Consider the following 20,099-nt stretch of genomic DNA (forward strand, 5'->3'; position numbering starts at 1 on the left):
AACCTCTTTTAGTATTTATGGTGTTGGCATCGTCTGATCAGCTAATCCTCACCTGAAAGGTCACAGCCATCTCTGGTCATGCTCTCTAAATTCTCCCTGGGCTCTGCCTCTTTGCCCTCCCTCCGTGCCATTCCCTTTGGGATTGTGCTCTCATCACACCCTCAGCCTCTGAAATCCTCTCCTTGCTTTGTTTCTCGTGTCTTCCACCAGAAAAAACAGCTCCAAGAAAACCGAGATTAGCAGAGCTTGTTCTGGGGCCTAGAATGGCTCCTGGCAGATACTGCCCAGTTGGTATTTGCTGAACTAATTCAACTTCCTAAAACTCAACTATGTCTTGGTCTTGGAACATTCTGGAGTTTGGATGGGAGATGCTCAACTGACACAACTGGTTTTACGACAGTGTCCTCGCTGTTTGTGTGTGTGCCTTGCACACATGACAGTACTGGGGCTTGAACTCTGGACCTGAGGCCTGTCCCTAAGCTTTTTTCATCCAAGGTTGCTAGAGTTCTACCATTCAAGCTACAACTCCAACTCTGGCTTTTTGGTGATGAATTGGAGGCATAAGTCTTGTGGACTTTTCTTTCCAGGCTGACTTTGAACCTCAATCTTCAGATCTCAGCCTCCTGTCTAGTTTGGGAGTACAGATGTGAGCCACAGGTCCAGCTACTATATATGTGTTTTGCTAGAGACAAGAGATGCTATTCTGAACTAGACCAGCTGAGTCTGCTTTGTGCCCTGGAAATGCTGAGAAGCACCCCTCCATCCCACCCCCTGGCACCAAGGGTTCTAAGCTCACCCAGGGCATTTGGTGCCCAGAGGACTGGGAACAATGTGCTGACTTGGGCCCATCTGTGACCCTCCCACAAGGACCCAGCTGAGTCTCCATGGGTTTGCCTGTGGCTAAGGAATGCAGAAGATGAGAAAAGAAATGGCACCATTCCAAGACAGGTGTGCAGTGTGCCAAGGATGTCTGCCCCCTGCTCTGAGCGGGACCAAGGAGTGCTCATACAGAGGGGCTATCCTGGACAGGCAGGGGCACTGTGAAGGTGTTGAGAGTGCAGAGCAGAGACAATGGAGTGGCTTGGCTCAGCCAGCTCAGCTGAGACGGAGATTCTGCTGATTTCAGGTCTTCTGCCGATCTGCTGAGCCCGGAAAAAAAATCTCTGGGCTATTTGGGATTTTTAAACAGGGTCTCCCAGCCTCGGCAGAGAGCTGCAATGCTGCAGTGCTGACATGGAGAGGGACCTGATTGTCTCAAAAATCAAAACATCAGGACAAGACAGTGTGTGTGTGTGTGTGTGTGTGTGTGTATCCTGGGGCTTGAACTCAGGGCCCAGTTGCTGTTTTGTTCACTCAAGACCAGCATTCTACCACTCTGAGTCACAGCTCCACTTATGCGTGTGGGGTGGTTAACTGGAGATAAGAATATCATGGATTTTTTTGCCCAGGCTGTCTTTGAACTATGATCCTCAGATCTCAGCCTCCTGAGTAGCTGGGATTACAGGTGTGAGCTCGATGCCAGGCTGGTTGGGAAAGGCTTCGAAAGACCTCCCACTCTGCTCCATTGCAGGCTCAGCCCCCCCACACCCGCCCAGAGGACCCCTCCTGCACTTTAGCACCTCCCGAGAGCAGCCAAAGGCTGGTTCCATAGCTGACTGCAGCCACAGCTGACCCTGAGTGTGAGAGTGAACAGCACAAGGGGCTGGTGACACGCTCAAGCCACTCAGTTGTGTCCCCACGCTTCGGCTGGCTGACGGTGCACTTCACAGTTCAAGGACTTCGCTCCGGATGCTTCTGAGTGTCTTTGGAAATGATTGCAACAAATTGGCTGATAGACTGAGCAGTCACCATGACATGGGAGACACGCTCCAGCCTCTCACAAGTAAATCCCCCCTGCCCCCTCCATGCTTACCTGGCCATCTTTGCATCAGAATGCTTGTCCACCCTTCCCACAGCTTGTCCCCCACACACAGGCATCTGGCATGCGCACCTATCAGATGGGAGAGCAGGTGCCCAGCTTCTCCCTGGGGTCTGGGGTCCTGTGTCCATTGTGTGCTGGGGGGGAGGGCTGGACGCAGGTGAGGAGGTTGGGGCACAAGGAAAGACATCTCCTGGGGGGGAGAAAGTGAGTTATGGTGGTTTGCGTCAGACGCTCCAATTTGAGGCACAAAAAGTAAATTCTAAATGTGTATGTTTGTCTATGCATGGAAAAGTCTGGAAGGGTTACCCCACATGGCAGTTAAGAAAACCTCTGGTGGGAGAGGGGGCTTACACAGCACAGGTAGAAAGTTGAGGCTTTAGTTTCTACTTTCTAGAACAGGCATGACACTAGGTTTATAATTAAATATGTGACTGGGGTTTCTAAATGTGCTTGGGGACTCGTTTCTGAAATTCCTGTAGCTGCCCATCCTTAGAGAAACAGAGTACGTTTTGTTGTTATTTATTGTCCTGGGACTTGAACTCAGGGCCTGAGCACTGTCCCCGAGCCTGTCTGTGCTCAAGGCTGGTGCTCTCCCACTTGAGTCTCGGTGGCACTTCTGGCTTTTTCACTGGAGATGAGAGTCTCACAGACTTTCCTGTCTGGCCTGGCTTCAAACCATGATCCTCAGCTCTCTGCCTCCTGAATAGCTGGGATTACAGGCGTGAGCCACCAGCCTGGTTCCCTCTGATTAAGCATGATTGGAAGCCACTTCTTCCCATCAGTGGCTGGCTCACGAGACCAGAAAATGCTCCAAAACTCCTGCACTGAAGAAGCTCGTTGGAAGCTTAGCACTGTGGCTCATACCTGTAATCCAGGAGGCCAAGAGCTGAGGATCACAGTTCAAAGCCATCCTGGATTAAAAAAAAAAAAAAGCCTGTGAGACTCTTCTCCCCAATTAACCACCGAAAAGCTGGAAGCAGAGCCGTGGCTCAAATGGCAGAGCACTAGTCTTGAGTAAAAAAGCTCAGGGACAGTGCCCAGCCCCTGGATCTGAGTGCAAGCCTCAAAACTGGCAAAGAGGGGGGGGGGGTGAGAGCCTGAGGAGGGAGGAGGGAGGGAGGGAGGAGGGCCTGCCGGGTCTTGGAATTGGTTTGAAGCAGAGCTCTCTCTCTGTCTCTGTCTCTGTCCCCCCGGCCACCATGACCTTGCCAGGCTTCTCTTCACCCCAAGCCTTTGCAGGCAGCGTTCTGGCTCCCTGGGACTGCTCTCCCCCTGGCTCCCCAGCGGCTGTCCTCGGCTCTCACTTGACTGTCACTGTCTCCGATTGCCTCTTCTTGGACTATCTCGGCGTACCCCTGGCTCCCCAGCCATCTGTTTCTTGCTAGCAGCCGCCTGAGGTCTTCCTTTCCCCGCGTGTGGACGATCTGCCCCTCCCCGGGCCTCCGGGCTACTCCGCAGGCTGCGGGCTGCGGACCCCGGCCTGGCGTGGGGAGTCCCTGGTCTGGTCTTTCTTTCTGGTCGGTCAGTGGGGCTCGAACTCAGGCCCCGGGCGCCGTCCCCGAGCTCCTCGGCGCCAGGCCGCCGCCCCACCCCCTTCTCCTGTGCCCGGCCCTCGGCTCTCACCGCCTTGCTGGCGGGGATTACAGGCGTGAGCCCCGGCCCGCGTGGGCACTGTGCTCACGCACATCCGGGTTTCATCTCACAGGAACCTCCTAATCCTCTCCCCCTGCCCGCGGGGAACGTCCTCCATTCCCTCCCGCGGGCGCAGCGGCGGGGAAGGGCGCAGGGACCCGGCCTCCCGAGCGGCGCATGCGCGGCTAGACCCGCCGCCGGACCCGGCGCGGGGGGGGGGGGAGGGCCGCGCATGCGCAGTCACTGGTCCGGGCGTCCCTCCGCTCCCGCCAGGGTCAGGCTTGGTGCGATTAAACACTGCACTGTGAGGCTCCCAGACTGGCCTCCACTCTCCATCCTCCCGCCTCGGCCTCCCTGGTGTGCCTCAAATCTCTCTGCCTCTCATTTGTATAGTATGTAGAATCATATGCCTTTACATATTTATACATCATTTAACATATAATCCATAATTATATAGTCATGCTATATGTCATAGGATATAAATACAGTACATTTGTAAATAATATACAACCATCGATATTTATAATTTTACATGTATTTTATATCGTATGTTATATGTAATATATCACATTATATAATGTATAATATATCAATTATATATGACAAGTGTAAAATTATATTAAAATGTATCTGGGTCGGGAGTTTGGCCTAGTGGTTAAAGTGCTTGCCTAGCATGCACGAAGACCAAGGTTTGATTCCTCGGTACCCCACATACATAGAAAAAAGCCAGAAGTGGTGCTGTGGCTCAAGTGGTAGAGCTCTAGCCTTGAAAAAGCCCAAGGACAGTGCTCAGGTCCTGAGCTCAAGCCCAGGACTGGCAAAAAAAAAAATGTATTTAAGTGTATTGTATCATATATAGAGATTATATAGAATTATATGTATAAATTATATATTGCATAATATGTAAATGTATTGTGTATATATACAAATTATATGTTGTATGTTCAATATACAACTTATGTATGTTATATATATTACATAGTATACAATATAGTTATATACATATTATATACTATATATAAAATTATACTGTATATTCTACATATAAGGCAATGATATACAGATAAATATATTTTCTCATGGAAGGCAGCAGTGGGGTCTTTTTGTGCATTGGTTCAGCTCAGTGTCTTGCCTGAGCCAGCACAACATGAGATCCTCATGGCTTCTGACACCAGAAAATAAGGAGTTGTTTCTGATCTCTGTGCAGCTGGGGGGGCTGGAATCACGCTTCCCTCCCCTCCTCAATCTCTACTCTCTTTCCCCTCTTCTCTGCCACAGAAGCAGTGAAGCCCCTCCCTTGTTCCTCCTGCACCTTCCTCCGAGGGCCTCCAGAGGTGAGTGGATGAGAGAGTGAGTGGGTGAGTGGGTGGGTGAATGGGTGAGTGAGTGAGGAGTAAGGAGGTGAGTGAGTGAGGAGTTGAGTGAGTGGGGGAGAGAATGAGTGGGGGAGTGAGAGAGGACATGAGACGGTAGATGGTACTTCAGGAAGTGGAACAGGGTCTCAGCTTGTCCTAGAAAGCTGGAGGTAAGGCTAACACCTTAGACTGGAACAGTAGGGGAATGAGCAGGACTAGGACAAGAGACACGACCCTGTGGTCACCAGCACCAACTGGACCACCATCTTGTTCTGGAAGCTGAATGACCGAACTCTATGGGTCACACTGTTTTTTTGGGGGGGTGAGTCTATTTTTTTTTTTTTGCCAGTCCTGGGCTTGAGCTCAGGGCCTGAGCACTGTCCTTGGACTTTCTCAAGGCTAGAGCTCTACCACTTGAGCCACAGCACCACTTCTGGCTTTTTTCTATGTATGTGGTACTGAGGAATCGAACCCAGGTCTTCGTGCATGCTCGGCAAGCACTCTACCACTAGGCCACACTCCCAGCGCCACCCCCCCCTTTTTAATTCTTATTGTAAAGTAAGAACAATTTTAAGATGTCTTACCAACCTTAGCCTTCTAGAACAGTTTTCATGTATGTGCAGGTACTGGGGCTTGAACTGAAGCTTTTTTGCTCAAGAATGGTTCTCTGCCACTACTTAAGTTGCAGCTCCACTTCTGGCATTTTGGTAGTTAATTGGAGATAAGCGTCTCACAGATTTTCCTGCCCGGGCTTACTTCAAACCATGACCAATCCTCAAATCTCAGCCTCCTGAATAACTAGGATTACAGGCATGACCCACTGCACCCGCCTACTCATATGCTAATTCAAACAAAGGAAAGAAAACCCTAATAAAATAAAATAAAATACAGCTAAGAATGACTTCAGGTTGTTGCTAAAGCTGACAGACAGGGGTGTGGAGCTGGGTCCCCCTCCCCAGCCCCCAGCTTTCATTTCCCTCTCCTTCTCCCCCTCCCCCTCTGGGTGGATGAATGAACTCTGCTCTTGGACAGACATGTGATTAACTGTGGTATTAAGAAAATATGCATGACACAATGTGTTTTAGGTTTTTTTTCCAGAGATATTTATATCACACAAATGGCATGTGGTTTTTTTTTTTTCTTCTCTCTCTCTCTCTGTCTGCCACTAAGAGTGAATAAATCAATTGTGCTAATCAAGCTAATGGAGAGCCCCCGCTCTTGGGCTTCAAAGGGCCTGGCTGGGGTGGGGTGGGGGTGAGGGGCTACTGCTGCTTGGGGTGGGGTGGGGCAGGTGGCCAGTGGCTTCCTGCCTCTGGGCCTCTGTTTCCCCATGGTGGAGATGGACTTGAGATGGCTGACCTCTAATGACATATTAGGAGAAAGCTCTTGGAAGCATTCCGACCGGAAGAAAGTGGCTCCATGAATTTTTAATCCTCCCTCTCCAGCGCTTCGGATGGGTAGGAGTAGAGCTGTAAACACAGCCGAGCTCAGGCCTCTCCCCCACTGAAACCCAGCCTCTCTTGTGGCTGACCTGACCTTCCAGAAGTGTGGGGGGAAATGTCCAGTGGCTGTGGTTCTGGCTATTACATAAAGATTAATGGTTTGGCAAACTCGCCAATCAACCTGGTGTGTTCAGGTCACGTTTACTTCAGGCAAATACGTGAGGAGTTTCCCCAAAGCTGTGATAACAGCTCAGGGCAGAATGAACCCCATCCCCAGTACAAGGCTGGGAATTCCAGGCCAGGGTTCCCCCTGGAGGTGGTGGGAAGGGTGGTAGTGAGAATTAACTCTGCCACCAGCACCCCAGCCTTCAAGACCCTCCACTAAAGCAGGGTTTTGTTGGGGTTTGTTTTTTTTTCCAGTCCCTAACAGTGAGGTGGGGAACGGGACATCCACCCCCCCCGATTGGATCTCAGCCATTGATTGTGTATTCATTCATCAAACGCTAAATGGAGCACAGATTGTCTGCCAAGGAGTGTGCGAAGTGCTGGGCACTCAGTGATGGCAAAGATCTGACGGGTCCCTCCCTGGCAGAAAGTTACAGGTCAATGAGAACGAGGAACATTTGCCAGGACGCTACACAAGGAGCTGTAAAATGATGACCCTAAAGCCAGGTGTGTACACCTGAACTCACAGCACTCCAGAGGCTGAGGCAAGACGATTGCAAGTTTAAGGGGAGTGGGAGTGCCATAGCAGTTTGAGGCCAGCCTGGGTTACATAGGGAGACCCTGTTTCAAAAACTAAACCAAACAAGATCAAACCCAATTAGAAGCTATACACATATGCCTAAGGCAGTCAGATGCACCCTGAGGGGTCTGACTGAGCTCTGGGGGTGAGAGACAGGAGGCCCTACCCCTGAACAAGCCCTGGGTCACAGGACATGACCTAGCTGAGGGCTTGGGTAGTCACTGTGCTAAACAGTCGTTCCCACTTACACAGCCAAGCATGAGTGGCTCTCATCTGTCATCCTCGCTACTCAGGAGGCTGAGATCTAAGGACTGAGGTTCAAAGCCAGCCAGGCAGAAAAAAACTCCAAGATTCATATCTCCAATTAACCACCAAAACAGCTGGAAGTGGAGCTAGCTGTAGCTCAAGTGGTAGAAAGTTAGCCTTGAGCTGAAGAGCTCAGGGACAATGCCCAGACTCTGAGTATACATGCGCACACACACGCATGCACACGCGCGCACACACACACACACACACACCCCAAACACCCCACAGAGTTACCAGATGATCCAAGTATATACCCCAAAGAACTGAAAGCAGGTGATCAATCACAGGCTCACCTGTCCAAAAGAGGGGAACAGCAGAAATGCAATCCATCTAGATATCAGAATATTATTCAGCAGTGTAAAAGAATTGAATTCTTGACACATGCTACAATATGGAGGAATCCTGAGCTCATTATGCTAAAAGAAGGCAGGCAAACAAGGTTACATATTGTATGATTCCATATGGAGAAAATCCATGGAGAGGCAGCAAGATGGCTGATGGCAGAACCCAGTAGGCTTCCCTGGGGAGTGGTGGAAGTGTTCAGTACTAGCCAGCAGTGACTGGTGCTGGTCCCTGAGATGTACAACTGTCAAATGGCAACTTCTCTGCCTTTTAAAAGACAAAGTGGAGGGCCGGGAGTTTGGCCTAGTGGTTAAAGTGCTTGCCTAGCATGCATGAAGACCCGGGTTCGATTCCTTGGTACCACATACATACAAAAAAGCAGGAAGTGGTGCTGAGGCTCAAGTGGTAGAGCTCTAGCCTTGAGAAAAATCCAAGGACAGTGCTCAGGCCCTGAGCTTAAGCCCAGGACTGGCAAAAAAAAAAAAAAAAGACAAAGTGGAGTGGCTCATGCCTGTAATCCTAGCTACAGGAGGCTGAGATTTGAAGATCAAAATTGGAAGTCAGCCCAGATAGCAAAGTCTTTTTTTGTTGTTGTTGTTGTTTTAAATCTCCAACTAACCAGCAAATAGCTGAAAGTGGAGATGTAGCTTAAGTGGTAATGTGCTAGCCTTGAGTGAGGAGAGTGTCCAGGCCCTGAGTTCCAGTTTCGGGAATGGCAAAAAACAAACAAAAAGTGGAGCCAGGGAAGCCGCGGGGAGCTGCAAGCTGGAAGGAGGCTGTTTCCTTCCGAGAAGGATGAACAGAGGGTGGTCTTGCTCAGGGAGTGGGCATGGCTCGAGTGGTAAAACGCGAGAGTTTCTGCGTTCAAAGCCAGCTACTGCACAGACCAACCACAAGAAATAAACAACACACAGCACGGCCAGGTCATCCCGCCTGGGATGAGAAAGCAGCCGTCAGAGGGGAGCGGGGAGCGGATGCCCAGGCCCTGTGGGACCTCGGGTGGGCGGCGTGGAGGGGTTTGCTGAGGGCCTGCGCGGCCCCTGGCCGACCCGGCTGGAGACAGGCGGGGAGGAGGCCCCGATGCCCCATCCCGACTTTACTGTCCCGGTAGGTACATCGCTCCGTTTCCTTGCGCCTCCGTTGCTTTCCTAGCGCAATCAGGGCCCCAGGGTTCCCGGCACGGGCGGCCGTGGGCTCAGGCGGAGGCGGGGACCCAGGCGGTCCCCGCCCGGGGGTCCCCCGGTTCCTGGACACCCAGAAAACTTGGTCTCTCCAGGACCACACCGTGCGCACGGAGGGCAGATGGTCCAAGAGCCTCCCCTTGGCAAGCACCTCGCAGGCCACAGGTAAGTGGGGTCGAGGCTTTGACAGGCGGAGGACCCCGGGAAGTCGCAGTCCCCCAGCCCCAACCCCCGCTGATTTCCTGGCTCCTGGGCCCCGCCCCTGCGAAGCCCCGCCCAGATCAGAATCGGACGCCGGGAAGGCCACGCCCCTACCATGGGCCACACCCCCGGATAAGCCCCGCCCAGACGCGCGCCAAGGGGCAGGTAAGGCCCCGCCCCCTCCAACACAGGTTCCGGCCCCCGCCTAAGCCACGCCCAGGACCGCCCTCGGAGTTAGCGGAGCTCGCCAGGGCTCCGCCCCCTCCGGGGCAGGCCCCGCCCTACCCCGCTGCGCGGCGGAATCGGAGGCCCCGCCCCCGGCCCGGCTCCGGGTTCCGGGGAACCGAGGAAGGGGGACGCAGCTGGGAGGGAGGGGGCGGGCTGGGAGTTGGCGGGGCGAGACTCGGGAGGCAGCTAGTCCGGAACTGATCCCGGGCCTCGCCCCCGGAGGCCTCAGCGGCCGCCCGTGAGTACCGTGCGCGGCGAGTCCCGATTTGCCTGCGGCCTTCCCGCCAGCACGCGTCCGCCCGCCGGGGTCTGCCGAGGTGGAGACGCCCGCCGGCTCGGCCGACGACCCCAGACACGGACGGGGCGGAGGGGGGCGGGGTCGGGGGAGGGGAGTCCCGCGCCGGCCGGAGGCGGAACTTGGCGGGGTCTGGATCGCCCTTAGACGCTTTCAATGGAAGGACGCCGGTTCCGCGCCTCTGATCGGAGGCGTGGTCGTGATCGCGGAAGCCAAGGCACGCGCGCACACGCGCACGAGCACGCGCGCACGCGCACCCGCCGCCCGCCGCCCCTCCCCGCCCCTCCCAGGGAGACATCTTGTTCTGGGGGGGGGGGAGGGCGCCCCCTGCCCCAGCCCCACCGGGACGTCCTGTTCGGGAGGGGCGGGAGGGCGCTTCGGGGAGGCCGGGAAGCACGGTAATTGCTCTCACTTTCCCGAGCGGCTCGCCGTGCGGATCCCGCGCCCCCTCCCTTCCCGGGAACCCTGGGTCTTCCCCGCCGGGCTCCCCGGGCCCTCGTGGGCCGGGCCCCGGGCCCGCCCCGCTCCGCGCGCTCGGGGGCGCCGGATCGCTCGGCGGAATGTGATGAACGATCACCTGTCACGGCTTGTTTATTATGAGGCCGGCAATCAATTACACATCCCGACGCTGGCCGCCCGCAGGAAATTCGTATGCTCAGCACAAACCCATGTGAAAATGGAATCTCATTTGCCAAACGTCTTCCTCCCGGTGCAGCGGGATGATTACAGTCTGTGTTGGTTTCAACAGTCGTGCACAACCGACAGAGCCATCACTTACAGCCGGGCTCGGGTCACGTTACCCAGAGGCTTCATTTATTGTGTTACCAAGGCCAGCGCCTGCACAGGACGAGGGTTCCTGTCACCGTGTCAAGAAGTGGGCAGGCGGGTCGAATTTTGCATCTCAGTTTTCCTGCCCGCCCACCCTTCTCTCCTTCCTTCCTACGTGGTACTGAGACTTGAACACAGGGCCTTCTTTCTAGGCAGCTGTGGTACTACTTGAGCCATACCCCCAATCCTTTTTTGCTTAGAAATACGCATAGGGGATGGGGTGAATGAGAGGCATTGATAAAGCCTCTAGAACAGAAGGGCGGGGGTTTCCAGCTGAAGGCTTGTGCATTGGAATTCGTGCCCTCTGTTATTAAAATCCACCCCCGAAGCCTTTCTCCTTCCTGGTGGATTCATGCATGCATCACTGTAAATGAAACAGCCCCTGGCTTTGCATCTGTGTCTGTCTTCTTCGCATGTGACAGGACAAGCCCGGTGAAGTACATCCTGTGAAGTCCTCATTGCTCTCTGACTTTGTTTTGTCAGGAGTTCCAGCTGGTCCCTGGAGAGCTGCTGTCCAAAGCATTCACACCAGTTTGTCCATCCCCCACCCCCTTTCCTCCCAGCTGGACACCTGGCATTAGGAGCCCTGTGTGGCACTGTGTAGTCTCAAGTGGTGGTGGTTTTTGTCCCCTTCGCCTCCCCCTCCCCCAATCCTGGGGCTCAAATTCTGAGCCTGGGCACTGTCCCTGAGCTCCTTTTTGCTCAAGGCTAGTGCTCTACCTTTTGAGCCACAGGTCACATCCAGCGTTTCCTGTGATTAATTGGAGATGAGTCTCGCTGACTTCCCCTGCCCAGGCTGGCTTTGGACAGAGATCCTGGATCTCAGCCTCTAGAATTGCTAGGTTTATAAGTGTGAGTCTGTGGTGCCCAGCCGTCTCTAGTGTTTTACACATGTACTGGCCTCGTGGCTCTCTGCCCTGAGGGAAAGCTGTCAGGCACCTCTGTGTCCCAGAGCCTGGCCTCCCACTTGGCACATCCAAGTACTCAGTAAATATTTGTGGCTTTAATGGATGGATGGATGGATGGATGGATGGCTACGTAATGAACTCATTACTGGAGGAGCTCAGGGGCAGAGCGCAGGCCCTGGTGAATGGACGATTTTGAACGTAGTGGCTCTGCAGCATCCCCACAAGAGCAGGCCCCACTCTACTCATCCACTGTGTCCCCATGCTCTGCCTAGAGGAATCCCTGACAGACCCTGTGTGTCTGCCTGGTGACTTCTTAACCCCAGATCAACAACCCCAGTACAACTCACAGCCCCTCCCCACCTCCTGCAGTCTCTGCAAGCCCCACACTCGGCCTAGGCATAGGCAGCTGTGCTTCACATCTGGATCCTCAAAATGTCCAGCGTCCTGCCCAGACCCTTTGCCTTTGTTATTTTTCCAAATAGTCTCGTGCCTGTGCAGATCAGAACCACCATCTTCCTCTGCCTTCTGTACAGCTGGGATTCCAGGCATGTGCCACCATGCTTGGTCCAAACCGATCACCAAGAGTGATTCTTTTTTCTGAACATAAGTATATAAAATACAACCTTGGGATCTAACATAACACCCCCTGTCGCAGCAAATTAAAAAAAAAAACCCAGGTTTATGTCTTAAAAGTGAAGTGTCTGGGGATGTAGTTCAGTGGTGGAGCAATTTCCTGGTTTGTTCTAGGCTCTGGATTCCAATCCTAGCAGGACAGGAAATAACCAGGGAGCCCAGCTGCTGCGCTGTGTACCTGGGGGACGTGCATCAGGTGTGTGGAAGGGAGTGTGAGTGTGAGTGTGAGTGACGATGATCCTCCAAGCATCGGGGTGACAGCAGCCAGGCTGTGCACAGCGCTTTCCCGGCTGTCCTGCTTCACTAGTTGACTAACAGGCCCTTATTCCCTGGTGGTGCTATCCTACCAGCTTTCCAACATGGAGGCGGGGAGAGCAGGGGCTATGGGATCCTGTGGCAGGGAGCAGCTCCCCACTCCCCCCATTTCCCTAGCTCCCCGCATCTGGTGCTGCTTTTTATTTTTTGCCAGTCCTGGGGCTTGAACTCAGGGCACTTTCCTTGGATACTATTTCCTCAAGGCTAGTGCTCTACCACTTGACCCACAGCACCACTTCTGGCTTTTTCTGTGTATGTGGTACCCAGTAATGGAACCCAGAACTTGTTTGTGCATGCTAGGCAGGCACTCTACCACTAGGCTACACTCCTGGCCCTCTAGCTCTTTGATGTCCCCTCCCTCTCCCGTTCACATTTCCTGCTTAGCCGGATTCCTTTACACGGTTTGAGTCAAGCCCAATCTTTCTCTCGGTTGTGTCTGAGTCCTAGGACTGGGTCCACAGGGCTCTCATTGATTTAGTTGCCGGCTGTCAGCTGCGATGAGGTGAGAGCAGTGGACACCCCGACTCCCCATCACTGCCAAAGCCTCTCCAAACCAGGGGACACGATCCGATGAGGCAAAGGCAGGCAGGTGCTCTTACCAGGAGAAGGAACTATCACCGGGCCTGCCTCAGGCCCCCTGCCTCTGGTCTCTTGCCTATGTTAACTAGTATTTCCCCAAGAGCACACCTTAGGAAAGGCTGGGAGGCCCGTGATCTCTTTCTGATTCCCGCCATCCAACGAACCCCGGGTCTCCTTGTGTTGCCAAGGCCCTCGCAGACTCCTGTGCAGACCAGGCCTCCTCCGATTGTCCAAGCTTGAAAGCTGGCCATTTCTCAGGAACCTGTCGATCACACAGGAAAACAGTACATAGTAAGGCCACATCTGTCCCTGGCCTTGGCGTGTGGCCACCTGGCAGACAAGGGCGGCCTGGTCCTCCCTTTTCAGTTCATCTGCCCAGCTCGTACACCCGCCCTCCTCAGCACAGCAGCCCCTGAGCAGAGCTGGAAGGGAAAAACAAAAAACCCTTCCTCTTGTCCTTCCCCATTAGTGTTGGGGTCCCTGCACCCCGCAGGTATTTGCTGGGCCTTTCTGTTGGAAGGGGTCTGCCAAGATGAAGATTTCTGCAACTCCCTCTTGTCCTCAGCAGGAGAAGGCCAGGGAGCCATGTGTTTTCATTTAGAGGGATATTTACAAACAACAGAGCTGCGCTCTCTTCCACAGGTCTGCCCCGGGCCTGGCTGTGAACTTCACACACAGCTTGACTGACCGACTGACCGTGGCCCACGTCCAGCGCTGACCCTGTGTTCCCAGAGCTATGGGTTGCTTTTCTGGCCACTCCAAACCACCCCGGGCACCCATGCCACTCTCTTCACTTACAGGTGGGGGAGACAGGGCAGAGAGACGTGGGTCCAACACGGGGCCCCCAGGTTCAGCCCAGGTGATGGGAGTCCAGTACACCTCCCATGGCAGAATCCGAACACAGAGTTCTGTGCTGTTTTGGGGGTGTCTTCCTGCCTCGCAGGGACTTTCCCATGCTGCCCTGCTCTGCCCTCCTCTCCCCTCTGCTACATGGCTGTACTCTTAGCTGGCCCGGAATCTGACACCAGCTGAACTCAGGTAAGTCAGGTAAAGAGAGGCACGTGGCCTCATTACTTAGCCTCTGTTATAGCCGCTTATTGAATTAGTGTGATTCTTAACATCCTCCGCTTGGACGGCCTCCAGGCCAGCCAGCTGGAGCTTTCAGTAGGCCTCTGCTCCCCTTAACTCAATTAACTAAGCCGGCTGAGCCGCTGAGCTGAACTCAACAAGTATTTCTTAAGCACTGAGCTGGCTGCGAGGTGGGGGGGGGGGTGAGAAAGAAAAAGACAGAAAGAAATCACAACACTGACATGGCCCTTCAGGAGTTGTTTGTGCCTTGGTGGGTAATATGGTATGGCTACTGTATTTTCTAAAATATCACCTCCATCCTCAAATAGGATCTCACTTCCATAAACAGTCACTTTCTCCATCTCCCCTTGCAGCCCACTGTGAGCATCCAGCCTCCTTTCTTTCTGTGGATTCCTCACACAGAAGTGTGTGGAGGCACACAGAACTTACCCGTGTGGGTCTTTCACTCCATGTGATGATCTAATGTGCAGAGGAGGCCTTGTTTTTCTAATACATGATAAAAAATATACCTAATATTAGACATAAAGTGCCCACCTGGGTGGGATCCACCATTCCAGGGTCTCTCTCAGTTGCAGTCAGGAAGCTCTGGGGCTCTGGGAGTAGCTGAGTTCCAGTCCTATGTCTGCCTTCGGTGACATGTGAAGGAAGATCCTGCAGCTTTCTGGTCACTTTGCCGGACAGGGCAGGGCTGTTTCGTACACGTGCCTGAGCCCTCCACGCTCAGCTCAGCAAGTTCTAAGGCCCACATGCAACTCCATGCCCTCTGGGGTGTTCCTTGTTCCCAAGTCATTGAAGACATGTCCTCATAGGCACAGGAATTGGGCCAACACAGCGTTCAATCAAGCTGCCCAGATGTTTTTCCACTGGGTGCAGGAAGGGAGCCCAGGGACTGGGGGGGTCTTCAAACTTCTGTACACTAGTGGAAGACGGGTTTTCCAGGGAGTGCACCAGACTGGAGAGTCCACATGTGCTGTGTTCAGAAACACTGCCTTCTGCATCTGAGGGGACAAGACCCGCAAGCTGGCCGGGAGATGGAAGTCCCACGGAGTGGGTGGTTGAAGGAAGGGAAGGAGACCCACAGTGGACTTATCCACTGCTTTCCTGGGACATTACTGCTACAGTCATGGAAGGAATGGAGGAGCGCTGTATGGGGGTGTGTGTAAAGAGTACAGCACATGAGACGGGGGCCAAGCATCTTAGTTCCCCACTGAGTGTCCAGCTGTGTGTGTGTGTGTCAGGGGGTTCAAGTGAAGAGCTCTTGATGGCTCCTCTTAAGCTTCTGTCAATTGTGCAGAAGGCCTGGGAAACTGGCGATTCCACTCAATTCTGACTGCAGCCCGCCAGCCTCTGGGCTCCTGTGATTCTCTCCCCAGAACTATTTTTGGCACGCATTCATAGACAGCACACACCAACGTACTTGGGATTTGAGATGCAAGTGCTAAGGATGATTAAAGTTAGCTGCTAAATGAGCGTGCCTAGAATAGACACACTCTGCGTGTGTGTACTCCATGTGTGTGTGTGAGTCTAAGTGTGCAGGCTCCACTGTGTGTCTATAAAGCAGATGTCAGGCAGAGCTGCCCCTCCAGCAAGGGTGACCTTGCCAGTGCCTGGCGGGGGTGAGGGGGGCACACAGTCTTGCTGTATCCATGAGGTTCCATGAGCGCATGGATGGAGTTGGATGAGGCTGTATTAGTAGACTTTAATAAAAATCCCACCCACCTGGTGGCAGGAAGCAATGTAAATCCATCTGTCCTGAAGACCAAGAGTCTGAAATCCTGGTGTGGCCAGCATCTTTCAGGATGATGTTCCCTTGTTTGGCCTCAAGGGCACTGTGGCTTGTGGCCACAGATGGTCAGTCTTTGAGTCTGTCCTCACGTGTGCCGAGGCCTGAATCTCCCTCCCCTTACACTGGAGAAGCGACTGCCCTGATGTTCATAGCTTTGAACACTCACAGAGGTTGAGGTTTAATTTCTCTCTCCCTCCCTCCCTCTCACCTGTTCTCCTGAGGGGTGGTGGTGGTACTGGGGCTTGAACTCAAGGCTTGAGTGCTGTCCCTTAGCTGTGACCACTCAAAACTGGTAGCCTACCACTTCAGTCACGCCTCTGCTTCCAGTTTTCTTCTCCCATTACCTAGAGATAGAGTCTCACTGACTTTCCTGCGAGGGCTGGCTTTGAACCTTGCTTGCTGCTCAGATTTCAGCCTCCTGAGCTTTAATGTACCTCGTAGGGGTCACAGAGCCACGGGAAGTCAGGGATAGGGAAGTTATCTGTTGAGTAAACCCACCCCAGTGCCTTTCACTTGGGCTTTAGTTGAAGGTGAACGTAAGGAGGCCTGCGCCCCTCCATCAGTCTCTGCATCATCTACCTAAACACGTACCTATTGGCTTTCTCAATTGGGTCGGAAACTCTGAGCACAGCTAAACACCCATCATCTACCTGGGTGTCAGAGACGGACACCAGTGGCTCACCCCTGTAATCCTTGCTACTCAGGAGGCTGAGGTCTGAGGATGGTGGCTTGAAGCTAGCCCAGGCAGGAAAGTCTGTGAGACTCCTATTTCCACTTAACCACCAAAAAGCCAGCCCCTCCCATCCATCAGGCCTCACCATCTTTCTGGCATCAAGCTCTCCACTAAGTACTTTAGTTTTCCTAATGGAACATGGTGCCCTACACAAGAAGGGACGAGACCCCACATGGGTTTCTCTGGGCTGGTGTCTAGCTGTGAGCTATAGAGCTGAAATGAAAGCTAAACCAATGGAGAGGCACTCAGACCCAGTGAATCTGGCCGTCTAGAAACCCTAATTATTGATCGCCTTGAGCAGACAGCTCTCCCAGCCTGGCTTGTCACCTCCTCTTGTGGAGGTGAGAAATTGCTCCTGGTGACATTACCAGTTATGGAGAAGCCTGATTCTCCTCCCTGGTCTGGCTATGCCACACTTGGCTGTGGATGAGGTTGTGGAAGGGAGAGGGTGAGGGGCAGGGGGACATGTCCTTGGCTTCTCTCACTAGCTACCATGTGACCTTGGAACTTGGAAAAGGTCATCGAGCCTGGCTTCTCTGTGGGTGCACTTGATGACTGCCTGGATAAGATAAGGCCCCTAAAGCCTCCAGTTCCTCCAAAGAATGGACCCAGGGCAGAGCACTGGTGGTTCCCTCCTCTAATCCTAGCTACCCAGGAGGCTGAGATCTGAGGATTTCAATTCGAAGCCATCCTGGACAGGGAGGTCCATGAGACTTTTCTTTTTTTTTTTTTTTTTCCAGTCCTGGTCTTGAGCTCAGGGCCTGAGCACTGTCCTTGGATTTTCTCAAGGCTAGAGCTCTACCACTTGAGCCTCAGTACCACTTCCAGCTTTTTGCTATGTATGTGGTACCGAGGAGTTGAACCCGGGTCTTCATGCATGCTAGGCAAGCACTCTACCACTAAGCCAAACTCCTGGCCCCATCCATGAGACTTTTATCTCCAATTAACAACCAGAAAACTGGAAATGGCGCTGTGGCTCAAAGTGGTAGATTGCTAGCCTTGAGCAAAAAGAGCTCAGGGACAGTGTCCAGGCCCAGAGTTCAAGCCCTATGACTGAAACAAATACAATACAATAAAATAAAGAGTTCAGAGCCAGCCTGGAATACATGGTGAAACCTTGTCTCAAAAAAATAAAATAAATCAGTAAAAAAGATGAATAGGTGGATAAATAGATGGATAGGTTGATGACTAGATGGTATGACAGATAGATAATGGACTGATGAATGGGCTGAAGGGTAGATGGGTAGGTGGCTAGGTAGGTGGATGGATGGATGGGTGGGTGGATGGATGGGTGGATGGGTGGATGGATGGATGGGTGGGTGGATGGATGGGTGGATGGATGGATGGATGGGTGGATGGATGGGTGGATGGATGGGTGGATGGATGGGTGGATGGGTGGATGGATGGATGGATGGGTGGGTGGATGGGTGGATGGATGGATGGGTGGGTGGATGGGTGGATGGGTGGATGGATGGATGGGTGGATGGATGGGTGGATGGATGGGTGGATGGGTGGATGGATGGATGGGTGGGTGGATGGGTGGATGGATGGATGGGTGGGTGGATGGGTGGATGGGTGGATGGATGGATGGGTGGGTGGATGGATGGATGGATGGGTGGGTGGATGGGTAGATGGAGGGAAGAGAAGGGGTGGGTGATATACAGAGACTGGATATACCTATATGAACATAAAGGAAAGCATCAGGACTCATCACTGAGAGGAAATGCTAAGTCCAAACACTGGAGACAGTTGAGCGGGGTCACGCACTTCGAGTTTCTGGGTAGAATGCTGCTTCGCCTCTCCTGGTTTGTGGTGTCGCCATTCATCCCAGGCCCTCCTTGGCTGGCTGCTGTCCTCCCAGAAGGCTCCTTGGCCACTCTCCTCTAGGCTGACATCATCTAGGCATTTCCCAAACAAGGCCGCACTCTGAGCTGCTGGGGTTTAGGACGTCCTTATCTTTTGGCGGGAGAGATGTGAGGACACATGTGCAGTGCATAACAACCCGGGATGCAGTTCCCCCCTTCCCCAGATATGCACTGAGAGCCCCCCTGGCCCCCACAGAGGAACATCAGGGAATGTGTGAGGGAAATGAGAACCCTCTCAGCACAGTGTCTCCCTGCGTGCATCAAAGCACTGGCAAGCCATTGGAAGGGTTTCCTGGGAAGATGCTGAAGTCTCTGGGTGCAGAAAGCAGCAAGAAGTGTTGCGGTAGACAGAGGCCAGGGGTAATCCTGGTTACTTAGGAGGCCGAGATCTGAGGGTTGTGGTTTGAGGCCAGCCTAGGCAGAAAAGTCTATGAGATCCTTATTTCCAATTACGTACTCCTGCCCCCCAGAAAATCTGGAAGTGGAGCGAAGGTTCAAGTGGTAAAGAACTAACCTTGGGCAAAAAAAAAAAAAAAATCTCAGGGACAGCATCCTAAGTTCAAGGCCCTAAGTTCAAGCCCCAGGATCCCCCCCACACATATGCAAGAAATTATATTTCCATTTACCGTAACGACTCTACAGTCCCATCCTAACTGAGGGCTCTCCAAAGTCACCAGTCTGCCTCTTGGTTCAAGGGGAGGCAACAGGCAGATTCAGAGTGGCGTATTTCTGGCATCCTTCCAACTGCAAGAGACGACCATTTCCTTTTACACACAGAAAAGAAAAGTAGCAAGATCAAGGGGGATGGCTTCAGGTGTGGCTGCATCAAGGGGTCACCAGAATGCAGTCGTTCCATTTGTGTTGTCATTCCTTCAGTCCCTCGGTGGCCTCACCAGCCACTAAACACAAGGAACAGTACCAAATGTAAAACTTGACTCTTGGGAATTGAGAAAGATTTCCTCCCTTGGAGGACTTCCTGAAGTTGGCTCTGATGGTCCCAGCGTGAGGCCTGCAGAGAGATAGGAAGTTATCTCTGAGCTCCTCCCCCTGGGGTGAGGACCATCTCTGGATCAGGCCTGGACTACCTGCTCATCTGCAGAGCTAGACTGAGATCCCCACTGCAGCGTGGTATTCTGGAATCAAGAGACACAATCACAGCACATGAAGACATGGGTGGTCAATCGATGTTGCCATTTTAGTCTCAGGAAGACTTTGGGCCACTCCTGCTGTCCCTCACAGGAAAGGTCCAAGACTCAGCTCAGGTGCCCTCAGTACCCTTTATCCTAGAGGCAGCTGGCGCTGGACCCCAGCCCTGCTCTGACTCCTCCATCTCCTGTTCCCCACCATTCCACACTGGGAGCCTCCCCCACCCTTGGTTCCAGTCCTTGAACTTCAAGCTCCCTCAGTGAGTTCTTTATTTCCACAAATGGCACCATTAAACTAATGGCTTTGGGAACAGGCAGGCTGGCCACATCTCTCTCACCCCTATCCCCCACCCATTCTGGCTTCCAAAAACTCTGTCTTAGGAGCCTATTTGGAAATCCTGACCAAGGCCATCTTGCCTGAGGATGGCAAAAATAAACGCACACCATGAACTTGACCGCCTGTATATGGCCACAAGCCTATCGCTCAACTAAGAACAGGGGCTGGTACCTCCATCATAAAAGTTCCTTGCAGCTGGGCATGGTGGCTCATGCCTGTAACCCTAGCTACTC

This window comes from Megascapheus bottae, chromosome 28 (genome assembly GCF_031878675.1).
Source record: "Megascapheus bottae isolate mThoBot1 chromosome 28, mThoBot2.hap1, whole genome shotgun sequence".
NCBI lineage: Eukaryota > Metazoa > Chordata > Mammalia > Rodentia > Geomyidae > Megascapheus > Megascapheus bottae.